A 15,356-nucleotide genomic window follows, 5' to 3' on the forward strand; every position below is an offset into this window, starting at 1 on the left:
CTCCTAGGCCTAAGATGGGGGTGTGACAGGTTGGTATCAGAGCCATCGATCTTAGCGAATTGGGTATCATAAAACAATACCCAAGCTTCGATCAAAGTATAGGAAACTATTTGATTATTTGTTTTAAGGATAAGATAGGCTGGTAACCTTTCTATCCCTCTCTATATTCTAAACCACCCGAATTAATAGATATCATTCAAAGCTATGATGGAAAATTTTGTCCGCAAGGCCAAGGAAGCCGGTATAGTCAAACCCTACACTGAAGACAACATGAGCGATGGATATTACGAAGCGTTCTTTGATCAAGACGTGGAACGAGACTTGTCCAAACCCTTATACTATCCCGGAAGTAGGCACTACCCGATCGACATCCCCGATAGTCCACCGAAGCCAAGTGTTGAGGCACCGAGGCATTCAAGCTATCATCCACCAACTATACCAATGTATCAACCGTCAGAAGTACCAACATACCACCCAACGGAGGTCCCAACTTATCAACCCACGGAGGTATCACAATATTTCCCAACTGGTTATGTACCGCCAAATCCACATCCGTCATACGCCTTCCTTTCAAACCGACCCATAAAGGAAGAACCACGAAGCCCGTCCTCTGACTGGATGCAGTGTCACTCCGACCCATGCCGATGGTTTACCGGAAGCTCCACCATGAATGAAGTTAGCTCCCAACCAAAGAATAACGAAGGGCCATCCTGAAAGCCCAAGATGAGGATCATGATGCCTTTCGAAAGTTTCAAGATGCCCTCTATGAACATTGAAACTCCACAACCTATGGAGGAAGACAAACCAGAAGAAGAGGAGGAACCTATGGAGGAAGAAGAGGAACCCATGGAAGAGGAGGATTCTGATAATGAAGAAGATCCTGAGAAGAGGAGGAACCTACCCATTCAGCCGCCGATTCCGCCGCGAGAGCTGGACCGTCCACGGGCAGCGGGCATGCGCATCGTCCGGAAATTAACTGCCGGTATCACCTGGTCACTGATTTGAAAGCTGACCCGTACGAAGAGGTCCCACTTGTTGAGCCTCCGCCAATCGAGGAGCCGGAGGTGCATGTTCAGGTCGCCGAGGTTGTCATTGATGAGGGCGAGGAGGACGGTGATTAGGTACGTTCTATTTTATCGTTTATTTTTTTGTATCTTTGTCTTATGAACGTTAATTTATCGTGTTCATAACAGCCACCGCATCAGCACCCGCAGCACGTTCCGCGTACACATCGCGTCGTGCATTTGGATGCGGCCATTGACTCCCGCCTACGGAGACTAGAGCGTGACGTGTCACAGATACGCAGTCAGATGACCTGGATGGTTGGGTATATGTCTGCCCAGCAGCTTGGAGCCCAGTACACAGTACCAGCGCCACGTTTTGACAAGGAGGGGAGCGATGACGACGCGGGTGGTGCTGTATTTTAGATTTGTTTTTTGTATGTTGTTACTTTTTCCCGAACTCGTTTGGTTTTTATTTTTTTTTCCGAACTTGTAATGTATTAATTATTTTGTATGCTGCATTTTTCGACGCGGGTTATGCGTTATGCTTATTTTGTTCGTTTTCAATTTAAAAATTCTTGTTTGGTTATTACTTTAAAACCGATCACAAATTGGTTACATACGACATACAAAAAAGGAAAACAAACGTAATTCGTTATGTAATAATTATTATTATGTAAATCTCGTTCCTTTTATTTTGTACGTTTTAAATTTTAAAATTGTTGTTTCGTTGTCACCTTCCAAAACCGATCAAAAAATGGTTACACCCGACTAACAAAAAGACAAAACAAACAAAATAAATTAAATAAAACAAAAGACAACAAAAAGACAAAAACATAATAAAATAAAATAAAAAGACAGCTAAAAGACAAAAAAAAACACATGTTTCCAAAACACCCACCCAATACGTTGCTGATCGGGCGATGTGTGGCTGATTGAGTGGGTGTTTTGGAAACACCATATGGCATATGTAAAAATCCCAAAAAAAAACACCCCACGGCGCCCCATAGCGTGGGGTCTAGTACAGGAATCCAATATAGAGCATGTGTCATCTTATCAATCACCCAATTCTATATTTTCCCGCCCATATCTTTTTCGCCTTGTTCTTGAGTTTTTTAATCAAGGAAAGAAAAGGAGAGGGAACGATAAGAAAGGAAAGGGAATTAATTTTTTTTAATTAGGTGTGTTCTTGAGTTGGAAGGAAATTAGAGAAAATGAAAAGATTGCTATGTTAAAAAATAGTTATTCTTAGTAATCATCCCATTTTTGGGAGGACAACTAATTGAGAAAATACATTAATTTAATCTCTTCTAACTCCTCCTACTCCTTCCCTTTCCATTCTTAAAACAACCTACTCATTCCCTTTCCATTCTTAAAACAACTAAAAAACACTCATTTTTTTAACTATAATTCTTTCTCTTTTTTAAAATACTTAGGTTTTATATTTATTTTCTACGGGTAATTAATAATACTAGATTCGCATTGTTCTGCAGAGCCTTTTCACAATTAGGTTTAACTTTCCTCCAGATTCATATTATTATCCCTTATTTGTAACAGCCGGCTCCTGATTCTTGATTATCCGGCTTCAATTATTGTTCAAGAATAAACGGCATCTGGCTACCGTGATACATCAGAGAATGGAGTCCTGGAGAGAGGATGAGAAGGACGGATTCAATTCGATGATTAACGAATCATGAAGGTATGTTATATTATTCACCTCTGGTTGTTAATAGCCGGCTTCAGTTGATGTTCAAGAATAAACGAGACATCATCTAACGAATTGAATCTGGATATACAATTGGGTTAAATTTGGCTACCATGTTATATTATTTGCAATTTCATGTTTCCTAATTCACCAAATTGAGAACGAACCCTAATTCACATTAATCTGTTAGAAGTAAGTGAATGATAACAGGGAATGGTTCTCAACAGCAAGGAACTGTAATATACTGTTCACCTTTTTACTAATATATGTCATAGATCATTTTGACACCATTTAATGTAACAAATTTACCATTTGGTAAAGTAAAGGATAACTATAAATTGGTTAAAGAAAGATAATACACCTGAAACTGTTGTTTACAATTTAACAAACAACACAACTTATGATACATTTCAGTTTTTAAGATGAAAATTAGTGAAATACAAGTAATTCCAATGGACAGTTGTTAAGAGTTTTGTCAATCTGGTTGCAGTTTTGCGTTTACTTGAACGGTTAGTCAAGGCTTAAGTTTAAAAGAGTTTGTGTCTTTTGTTATTTGCTTTAGTGTTTTATGTTGTCGGGTTAGTTTAATATCGTTTATTCAATAGGTGTAGGTGTGTCATTATATTAAAGTTGGTTACATACAATATGATAAATTAGAGATTTTGTGTAGTAAACTTAAATCAGCCGCTATTTTTAATTTTTATTAGATAGTTGCATCAAAGTGGAGAGTGCTGAATATTATGCAAGTGTAGACTTGTGGAGTCATTATGCTAGGAATTCCTTTATGATGTTCCTTACTTTGAAGCAAAAGAACATTCTGACACAAATTGATCAAACAAAATGCCAATTTTAAACAAATTGATATAGTGGCTGTAAATTGCAAAATGAAGTTGTATTACGTGTCAAAACCTGTATTGGGTACGGGTCAAAACAGGGTTGGTTGAGTTGACTCAAAATGATAAATCAAGTTGGAAGTTGTAAAAAGGAAAAAAAAAAAAAAGAAATTTTGGGAGGGTTGTCCTGGCCGTGTTTCATTTGTAGAATTAGTTTTGTTGTTTTAACTTTTAATGAAACTATTTGATTGTGTTTCTAAATACAGTTTTGACTCATGGGTAAAGGTTATGTTTCTTAAAAACTAAGGGAACTCGGTGGAGAGTTTAATTATAGGCATCATTGCGCATCATCCATTCCAGTTGCTTTATAAGTTTTATGCCATGTTTCAAAAGGTGTAAACTCTAAAGAAGCTGAAGTCATTTTAGAAATTTTCTTGATTTGTAGAACCGTTTGATATGAATGTATGACTCACAAAGCTTGTAATATACATGTGTATATGGATATCCCTTTGTGTATGAAACACTTTATTGGATTATAAAACACTCTCTTTTATTTTGTATATATTCAAAAACTGTTATATTATTCTGAGCATCCGAACGTCTAATGTAAAATTGTCGTGTTTAATGCGTCCCATTGAAACGTTCGGGTAAATGTTAGTTATACAATTTTAACCATTTTTCAGTCATTAACACTTAGTACTCTATTTGCATGCTTTTCTTTCTATTCTTTTTGATTCGTTCGGAGGTATTTTGCATATTTGTACGCAATGCAATGATGGTGATAAAGGTTTACTCTATCTGTAGAGTCTTGACAGCTGTGGACGTGAGCACTCATGGTGGGTTTTATGTGCTCATAAAACACAAACCAGTGTTTACTTTGGTAAATTTTCTTTTTAGTTTCTATTTGTTAAATGTGTAACACATTTTTTTATTAAATAATGATCTTTTTTATGTTGTCATTTAACTGGATTTCTATTTTAAATACACAATTCCATTTGACTCGACATGAGTTTTCAATCATTGATCTACATGAAATAAAGAATTATAACTATATTTTAGCAATTTCATATAGATTTATGATTTATTTATAAGTTTGTGAATATAACTATAATTTAAATTTCTTTCTTATTAAATGTAATACACGATTTTATTTTATCATTTTTGTATTTATATGGTTATAACTTGTAAATTTTAAATTGATCAACCCGTGTGTTACATGGGTACATCACCTAATTTTAGTAATAAAACAAACAAATATTTCAAAAAGACATAAGTGTTATGAATGAAGAACATTTGATAGTCCAGCCCAATGTATATGGGCTTTATCGGTTTATGTTGTGTATATATATATATGAACGGAATTACAATTTTTTTCCTTTAAACATAACCATTTTATGAATCGGGTCTTTTAAAAAGTTTACTTTCACTCGTTGTCCTTTACATGACAAGTTACCTCGTCTTTAGTCCTTTACATTAACGACCATCTATATATATGTGACAAATGTATTTAATCTCTAATGAATGGACAGTTTCCTCTCTATATTCTCTCTAGTTTATTTGAATAAATACCCCTAACTTAATGGTAAAAATAAATTGAGTTAGCATTTAGATGAAACTGACAAGGATCATGAAACCTCAAGGGTTCGTATACACAAAATAAAGTTTTTGGACAAAGGTGGCAAAAATGGTCAAATCTTATGGACGACGATAGCACTTTATTCTTGATACTGTATATATTAAGGAAAATCCTCAGCAAGTCTCTTTATCAACTTCTATTTCCATAAATGTTCCTCCATATCAACTAATGCAAGAAAAGTCTCCACGAAAGTAGTAGTCGGTTTTGAGAGACCAATGATATAGGGGCGCACATTGCAGAAACTAGGCGTCTCCAACCTGTTTCCTTCAAGTCCGGTCGTCCCCGCTCGTTCCACGTTCCTTTTGCTTTAATCGTCGGCTGAAGAAACACTAACCGGACCCCGGGCAGATTACTGGTAACCTGGGGGTTAGATAGATGTTTCCCACGAGGGGTTAGACCCTTGGAAGATGGTTCTTCTGATAACCTGCAAAACAGACACCGTGAGCTCGTCACTGAGAAGGGGGGGGTTCCTCCTTGTGACCACCCTCCGGCGTGAGAATCAGACTAGATTGCTCTTTAAATATAAAAGTATATTAAGAGATTGCTAGAGCAGATATCAGGTATATATGATGATAATATGATCAGATGAGATGGTCATACCATTTGGGGTATTTATAGCCGAAGGTAGGTTTCCAAGGGGTTTAGCCGGCCCAACACGCTACCAACTGTAACCTATGCACGTGCCCTGCCTGTGAGTGGTGGATAGGTAGCGGCTGACACAGAGCAGGCGTGTCGTGCACTCTTCCTCTTCTGCCAACAACAGGCTAGGCACGTGGTATGGCAGGAGTTGGTGGGTAGGCGGCGGCTATTGGTCACAGTGCTGTGGCGTGCTGTCTGCCATGCTGCTGTCAGCGAGCTGTCGCATTCTTGGTCAGATCTTTTGTCTGTACCTCGTCAGGTATCACACAAAAGATCCTCCATCATACGGACTGGCTCATTTAGGCGGGAGTTTTCCCCCTCCCGCCTTTGCTCATTCCTTCAGGTGACACTGGGGAGAGTTAAGTGCCTAGTGCGTGTAGCCATGCTGCGCGGGTGGCCTTCCCTCATGGCTTGTATCCGAGGCTGCGGGAACAGGCGGAGTCCTTCACCATGGGAGGCATTTCCTGCGGGACCAGCTTGCATACTGCGCGTAAGGACGTCACTTCTCTGAGCATGGTTGGTCCTGCGGATCCAGTTGGTCTCTGCGCAGACGTCCCTGTTTAAGGTGAGTCTTGCGGGTCCAACTGGGCTCTGCTGGGACCTACCTCTTCAAGTCCCCCCAGTCCAATGTTCTTCTCATGCGTGTTTAATAAAGTGAGGTGAACTTTTGGACTTAAAAGGGTTTTGAAAAGGGTTTTGTAAGGTTTTCCATGGGAAGTCCTTGTCACTTGCAGAAATGCCCGAGTTTCCTGCTTGGTCTTTGGGTATGATGCGGGTAGGTCTGTAACCTCCTCGCAAGTCAGGAGCATTGAGTCCCAGTTGTGTGGATTCTCCATGAGGTTTTGGTAGTTTTGAACATAGTGATCAATTATGTTAAAACCACCAATTCCATCCTGGAGCTTCAAACAACGTAGTTCTCAACGTTCCCGCTATGCGGGGATGTTATTTCCTTTTCCGCAAGCATTGCCCAGAAGATCCTTCTTGGTTTCAATTCCCAGCGGAGCGCTAGGTATGTGAAGGGTTTTGCCTTAACACTGTACCTGCGCTCGTCTTACGGTTACTTTACTTCCAAGGTATTCCTGGCGTCAATTCCCTGCGGGTGCTAGGTATGTGAAGGGTTTTGCCTTTACACTGTACCCGCACCTGTCTTATAGTTACTTGGTTGCCGAGGTACTTGGCTTCAATTCCCTGCGGGTGTTAGGTATGTGAAGGGTTTTGCCTTAACACTGTACCCGCATCCGTCTTATGGTTACTTGTTCGCCAAGGTTTTCTTGGCTTCAATTCCCTGCGGGTGCTAGGTATGTGAAGGGTTTTGCCTTTACACTGTACCCGCATCCGTCTTATGGTTGTTCGCCAAGGTTTTCTTGGCTTCAATTCCCTGCGGGTGCTAGGTATGTGAAGGGTTTTGCCTTAACACTGTACCCGCATCCGTCTTATGGTTACTTGTTCGCCAAGGTTTGGGGGTATTTTCCCGCTTCTTTTTAAATTTTGAATTTTGAAATTCGAAAGGTTGGTGGAAAGATAGGAACAGTCCAAACCTCTGAAACGTCGTGCGACGGTTTCTTCTGATTGTGTCAGGACGTGCAGGAAGTTATGGTGACGTGACATTATATGGTCATTCCAGACGCTTTTTCAAGCGCGTGGGCGCGATTTTTCGGGCGCGTGGCCGCGAAATTACTGGCACACGTTCTGTCAACAGCTGTTGCCAGTCTGCTTTTTGCCACGTGTCATAGTTTCATTGCACCTTCGATTTCTTCTCTCCTTCGCATTGAATTCACCGCATTAATTGCGATTAGTATATAAAGGGGGAGAGGGTTATTTGCAATTCACACTTTTCACTTTCATATCTTCTTCTCAAGTAATTTCCGGCGAATTTTTCTGTTCAGTAAAGCATTACCCTGAAATCTCTTTTCATCTTTCTTCCACCATGCCTTCTCATGATGCTGATGACCAGAAGACTGCTGGCGAATGCCAGTGCTCTCTTCCTGTCGATCTGTACCAGTATATCGTCAGGAAGTTCATGCTCGAGTCTCTCGAGCCTGAGTTTCCTGAACCCCACCATACTGTGTACGATGCCCCTAGTGGCAAGATCGGGGTTTATGCTGCATTCTTTGTCTACGGAAACCTTAGGTTTCCGTTGACAAAGTTTGTGTACCGTGTCCTGGAGAGGCACGGTGTGCACCTGACAGAGGTGCACCCCATGGCCATTGCCAAGGTCCGGCACTTTGAGTGGGTGTGCCGGATACTGGGCCTTGAGCCCCTCGTTGACCGTCTGATGACCTTCTACACTTGGAGGTGCATCCAGGGGTGGTACACTCTTACAACCCGTATCAAGGGTTTAAAGATTTGTACCACCGAGCGGAGTCTTCGCTCATGGAGAAGAGAGTTCTTCTTCATATCCGCTCGTGCCATCCCCATCGCCATGAAGTTCAAGAATGGCCAGGCGCTTCCGAACCTTCCCGCCCTCAACTACGAGGAGGCGGAATGGTTCTCGAAGATATCTCGGGTCCAGTCCCCGGTTTTCCGTTTTCCGGAGTCGGCGATGGTGATGCTGGGGATGAGCCGGGTGTGGAAGGCGGCGAATGCGGATAAGGTTCCGATCGTCCTTGAATATGGTTCGAACTCTATCCCTTATGGTACGTCTTGTTTCATTTTGCTGACTTCGATTTTTTCTAACTTTCTTGTTGATTTCAGAGGGGAACGATCTTCAGTCGCTCCTGAACCCGCGGGAGGAAGATGGTCCCGCGCGGATGGGTACTCGTGCTCTGGACGAGAACGAGTTGCCCATCTTAGAGCAGACCGCGGGTCGGTTCATGGAGGTTTACCCGCCAGGCCAAGAGATCCTGAGCCACCGACGGCCAGGTAAGCCTATCTTCTACCCTGAACCTCTCAATGCTGTGCCTGCTGCTGGAGTTGACATTTCTTCTTCTGAGGAATCCGCAGAAGGTCCTCCACTGGTGCGGAAGAAGAAGGCTGCCGTCGGGAAAGGCAAAGAGAAGGTGGCCTCTACGGCCGACCCGGTAGTCCTATCTGACTCGGAGTCAGATAGTGCAGAGGTGGCGGGGAAGCCCGGTGGTGAGGAGACCACCGCTCCGGAGGCTGTAGCTGTTACCTCCGGGGAGGCAGCGACGACGACGGTTACCGGTGTCAAGAGGCCGGCTCCATCGGGTTCGCCCCCGCTCGTCCGTACGTTCAAGCTCAAGAAACCCCGTAAGTGCCCCCATAATTCTTGTCTAGATTTGTTGTTTCAAATAAATTTTTCTAACACTTTTGCTTGTGCAGGTGTGGATGTTGACGCATTCCAGGGTGGAGTTGGAGCAAGTATTCCCCCGCCAATGAGGGAAGGCTCGGTCAGCCTTCCCGAGGCGTCGACCCAGGCGTCTATGCCTGCTTCCGCTGGTTCCAGCCTTCCTGAGGCTGTTCCAGCTGAGAAGTTGTCTCCGCCGGCCGTGAGTGCAATTTTTACAGCATCTTTCACGGAGCCGGCGGTTACTGTTGCTGAGGAGGTGGCGCCAACAATGGCTACCACAGCGGCTGCCACTATACCTGCGCCACCGGCACCGATGGCCGGACCATCAGGTACGCGCCGGGCTTCCCGCCGATCTATGCCACCTTCCCGTCTACCTGACCTGTTGGATGGATTTCCTTTAGGTTCAGGTGATGGGTTTGGCGGCTATCGGCCTGTTATTGACCCTACAGGTACGTAGGGTTCTTTTTCCTTTGTATATTTTTATCATCTTTTCCTAACTGCCTTTGTTTCTTTTGCAGTGTCGGATTCCAATGAAGTGTATGTTCCAAGATGGAACATACGCCGAGGAACAACCCTTCGTACCCCTGTGGAGTGCGTGGACTGGGCTCGCCACGCTGCTCCTCATGGTGCGTTGGGGGAAGCCATGGCTAGCTACCAAGAGGGTAGGCTAACCAATGAGCTTCGGGTTCTCCAGGCCCGGACGCAGCCCCGCGTCGAGCTGCTTTGTCGTGAAAACGACAAGTTAAAAGCAGCTCGCGCCAAAGATGTATCTGAAGCGCGGGCTCTTCGGGAGGAGAACCGGCAGTTGGCCGCTGCCGCAGCCGAGAAGGAGAAGGCATTCAAGGCCCTCGAGGTTGAAGTCCAGGCGCGACTCGAGGCCCGCTCCAAGGCTGCCCAAGCTGTGAATGAACAGCTTCGGCTGGCCAAGGAGACTGCGCGAAACTCAACTGAGAGGGCTGCCAAGGCTGAAGCTGTTGCTGAGCCGCTTCGCGAAGAGAATGAGCAGCTTAAATGCAAATTAAAGGCTCTTCAGCATGCTCATGACGCCTTGGCAATGGAAGATGCCAAGAAGCTGCAGGAGATCCTTGACCAGAGGGGGGTGCTCGACCGCACTGAAAGGAAACTCAAAAGCGTCGAAGAGGCTGCCGCCAAGGAAGTTCAACTTGCCAACCTTGATAAGAGCGGAGCCGAACGTGCTTATAAAGAAAGTCAAGCTACCCTCCAATGGCTGCTTCGAGAAGCGTTGCCTCAGGTATCTTTATCTTTTTCTTTACGCTTTCCGCTCGTAATTAGAAAATGTTCTAACTTTGTATTCTTTTGTAGGTTGTGCGTCGGGTCCTTTCAGAGACCTCTTATGACGATGCGATGAGCACAGCCCTCAACGCTTCTCATGAGGATGGGGAGAAGACTGGCTTCCTGCTTGGTCTAGGGTTTGCTGAGAGAGGCTTTCCGCCCTCCAACTTCCCTTTATTCAATGTTAATACTGAAGCTGCTTATGACCAAGCTGTGAACCAGTACGCTGCCTTCCCGCATCCAGTGGTGGAGAAGGTGAACGAAGCTGCTGCTGCTGATGATGGGCTAAACATCCTTAAGGCTTTCCTTGGGCAGCCGCGCTCTGACGGTGCTGGTCCAAGCGGAGGTGGCCCTGAAGCCTGATCCTGAAGGTCCCTTCCCACTGCTAAGATAGACTTCGCTTTGTATAGATTTCTTTTAGGCGGGTAGTTACCCGGCCACTGTTGTAATATATCATTGAAATATACGATTGTTATTCCTTTCATTGGATTCTTTGCTTTATAAACTTATGACTTGCATACTTAGTTTAAAATAGCAATTTTCCAAGTGTTTAGAATAAGAACCTTTGAACGTGGTTGATAGTGGGTTAAAGTTTCGCTTCCTCCTTCGTGATTGTGCGGGTAGAACCGTCACTTGCACTTGGTAGGATGGCTAAACTTTAACTTTTATCTAACCTGCGTGCTGGTTTTTCTTACTTTTTGAGGATAAGTTAACCTTTGAACGTGGTTGATAATAGGTGTGAAGTTTTGCTTCCTCTTTCGTGATTGTGCGGGTAGAATCGTCACTTGCACTTAGGATGGCAAAACTTTACCCATACCTGACCTGCGTGTAGGTTTTCTTACCTTTTTAAGAATTTTGTTTTGAACCGTTCGACGCGCGGTTGTCAATAGGTTAGTGTTCATTTTCCTTTCATGATTCATGCGGATAGACCGGCACTTTCATTTAATGGGATGAACTCCTTCAACTGACCTGCGTGAAGGTTTGCCACGTTATTGGGTTCGTGCGGGTAAGACCGCCTTCCCACGCAACGACTTCACGTAATGTGAATGTCGTCACCAGTGTTGGATAGTTTTAACCGTTCGACGCGCGGTTGTTGACAGGTTATTATTCAGTTTCCTTAATGATTCATGCGGATAGACCGGCACTTTCATTTTTGGGTGCTGAACTTTTTCCCCTTCAACTGACCTGCGTGAAGGTTTGTCACGTTATTGGGTTCGTGCGGGTAGGACCGCCTTCCCATTCACTGACTTCACGTAATTATGCGGTGAAAACCGGCATATTAGTGTCCAGAAAAGTATAAATGTAAAATCATCAGCTTCGATATTCTTAAAGAGAATCATTTCCATTAGAAGTGGCTCTTGGCCTTCTCTTTACAAATTGGAATTGATTACATGCAAACTGTGTAATTGAACTCCCTTCCATGTTGGGACAGGAGTGCCATCGAGCCGACACGCACCTGTTTCGGGATCTCGTTCTTTACGCAGCATGTAGTCTCTATTGAAGCTGATTTTTTATTCGTGTTTACTCCAGCCGTGGTTCCACACGCACCTGCCTGCTTAGCTTTTATTTCGCCACGAGGTGCGCGAGCGTCCCATCTCTGACGAATGTTTCGACCATGTCTTTTACGTCTATGCATTCTTCAGTGTTGTGGCCTTTTGTTCTGTGATAGTCACAGTACTTGCTCCGATCAGCATCGTGACGATGTCGGATTACTGGAGGCTTTGGCCATGGGAGTTCTTCAGTAGCAAATATGTCAGTGACGCTTTTGGTAAGTGGCGTCCATCTGGAGTTCCGGTGCGGCTTTACATTATCCCTTTCACCCAATCGGTGCTGTAAGCCGGATGAGGTGTCAAAGTTTACCCTTGACTGCCAAATGCCTTGCTTCCGTTTTTTGTTCAATCGGGCGGTGAGGACGTTGTCCTCTCTCGTCCTCTGGGTGTAAAGGTTTGTGCTCTGCGGAAGGTCTCTACCCAGTTGCTTCTCCGTTTCCGCATAGCGTTTGGCTGCTGTCATGATGCCATCCCATGTGGATGGCATTCCATCTTTACCCGTTAGGGTGCGGATAAGCTCTGGGTCCTGCGCGCCCTGGATGAAGGCTGCGCGAACAAGATCCTCGCTGATATTGCCCAAACTTAACTTCTTTGAGTTGAAGCGAGTGTTGAAGTTTGGCAGAGATTCATCTTCTTCCCGTGTGCATTTGAGGATTGTCCATTGCTCCTCGGTATACTTTCGCTGCTGGCTGAAGTGTTGGCTAAACTTCTGCTGGAAGTCTGCCCAGTCGTAAATGTGGTTAACCGGTAAACGATCAAACCAAACCCTAGCAGCCCCCACCAGCGTCATTTGAAACATGTAACACCACGTGGGTTCCGTCCAATTGCTAACGGTTGCCCCCGCTATGAACCTGTTCAAATGATCGTCTGGATCAGATAGGCCGTCATATGTGCCTATGTTAGGCATTTGTTTAGCACTCTTCGGGGCAATTGCTTCAGCAATGTCCCTTGCAAATTTGGACGTTCCTGCATTTGTAACGTTTGGTCTGAACGTTTTAGAGAAGTCTCGTGGACTTCCATCTATGCTTTTTGGTTTGAAGGCTTGTCCAAAATGCCTTTTCGGTTGGGTTTCCGTTTCTTTACGCTTCCCTTTTGCCTTATGACGAGGGTTCGCGTCGGAGTCGGATTCCTCCGAGTCATTGTCCAAGTATTCTTCGAATTCGTCGGCCTGTTGGACGGAACGCAAGCGTTCGTCCAACTCAGCTTGGAATTCCTTTTGTCGTGCCTCCGCCCATGCCTTAACTTCATCGAGAGTTTGGCGGGGGAGTCTTGTTCGTTTTTTAAACTGGGTATCGGTGAATCCCAGTGGGCGATTATTTACTGCACTTGCCCCAGCTTGGGTAACTGGGGTAGTGTTCGTAAAATTTACTTCACTTGCCCCGGCTTGGGTAACCGGGGTAGTGTTTGTAAAAACTGTGTTGCCGGTATTCCCTCCAGTAGCTGGGGTTGTGGTTACCGGAGTTTCTTTAACCATCTTTCTAGAAGTTTGAAAAAACTGGAGAAAAATGAAGTTCTAGCTTTATGCACGGATGGCGCCAATGAAGAAACACTAACCGGACCCCGGGCAGATTACTGGTAACCTGGGGGTTAGATAGATGTTTCCCACGAGGGGTTAGACCCTTGGAAGATGGTTCTTCTGATAACCTGCAAAACAGACACCGTGAGCTCGTCACTGAGAAGGGGGGGGGGTTCCTCCTTGTGACCACCCTCCGGCGTGAGAATCAGACTAGATTGCTCTTTAAATATAAAAGTATATTAAGAGATTGCTAGAGCAGATATCAGGTATATATGATGATAATATGATCAGATGAGATGGTTATACCATTTGGGGTATTTATAGCCGAAGGTAGGTTTCCAAGGGGTTTAGCCGGCCCAACACGCTACCAACTGTAACCTATGCACGTGCCCTGCCTGTGAGTGGTGGATAGGTAGCGGCTGACACAGAGCAGGCGTGTCGTGCACTCTTCCTCTTCTGCCAACAACAGGCTAGGCACGTGGTATGGCAGGAGTTGGTGGGTAGGCGGCGGCTATTGGTCACAGTGCTGTGGCGTGCTGTCTGCCATGCTGCTGTCAGCGAGCTGTCGCATTCTTGGTCAGATCTTTTGTCTGTACCTCGTCAGGTATCACACAAAAGATCCTCCATCATACGGACTGGCTCATTTAGGCGGGAGTTTTCCCCCTCCCGCCTTTGCTCATTCCTTCAGGTGACACTGGGGAGAGTTAAGTGCCTAGTGCGTGTAGCCATGCTGCGCGGGTGGCCTTCCCTCATGGCTTGTATCCGAGGCTGCGGGAACAGGCGGAGTCCTTCACCATGGGAGGCATTTCCTGCGGGACCAGCTTGCATACTGCGCGTAAGGACGTCACTTCTCTGAGCATGGTTGGTCCTGCGGATCCAGTTGGTCTCTGCGCAGACGTCCCTGTTTAAGGTGAGTCTTGCGGGTCCAACTGGGCTCTGCTGGGACCTACCTCTTCAAGTCTCTTTATCAACTTCTATTTCCATAAATGTTCCTCCATATCAACTAATGCAAGAAAAGTCTCCACGAAAGTAGTAGTCGGTTTTGAGAGACCAATGATATAGGGGCGCACATTGCAGAAACTAGGCGTCTCCAACCTGTTTCCTTCAAGTCCGGTCGTCCCCGCTCGTTCCACGTTCCTTTTGCTTTAATCGTCGGCGAAGAACTACAGTGGTTTTCACATCGACGGTGATGTGTTATTTAAATTTGTTGTCGGCGTGTGTTTTCCAAAATAGACAGCCTAACGTGTTTGACATCCTAAATCAGAGGCGCTAGGGCCGGCTATAAGGGAGGGTCGGGTGGTTGACGAACCTCGGTCCGACACCGTGATAGGCCTTGATTTTTTTATAACAAAATTATATATTTTTTTTATGAAAAAAAATATATATATATATAATGTTTAAACTTAATTACACAACCACTAGCTTGATTTAGTGGTAAAAGAGTATGACTCGTAACTAAAAGATTGTGGGTTTTAACCTCAATTGAGACATTTTAATCATATTTTTATAAAAAAAATGTTTTTACACAACCAAATCACAAGGTCAAAAAAAATTAAGGCCTGTTTAAAAATTAAAATTTTTAAACCCAACAAGACACCCCTTTTTATTAATACTCCAAAAAATTCGCATTTGGCCTAATTTTTTTTACCGTTCTCAAAGCTGGGCATGAGGGGCTCGTCTTTAAAATTTGGAACTCCACTTCAAAAGGGGCCATTTCCGATATCATGAAGATGATAGATAAGTTTTAAACAAAACAATTCTAATTAACTTTTTGGGTCACGTTATTCTTCAAAGGGTAATAAAAATGAGAAGTGTGAGAAGCCATAAATAATTGACATGTGTCAAGTGAGGACCAAAGGAAAAAGGATATAAAGGTAATTGTACCCATTTTCTCTCCCCACATGCAAGGCACATGTTAGTACCCCCATTATTT

This window comes from Bidens hawaiensis, unplaced genomic scaffold, assembly GCF_021521415.1.
Source record: "Bidens hawaiensis isolate Kalapana, Puna unplaced genomic scaffold, B.hawaiensis_p1.1 tig00044060_1, whole genome shotgun sequence".
NCBI classification, from domain to species: Eukaryota; Viridiplantae; Streptophyta; class Magnoliopsida; order Asterales; family Asteraceae; genus Bidens; species Bidens hawaiensis.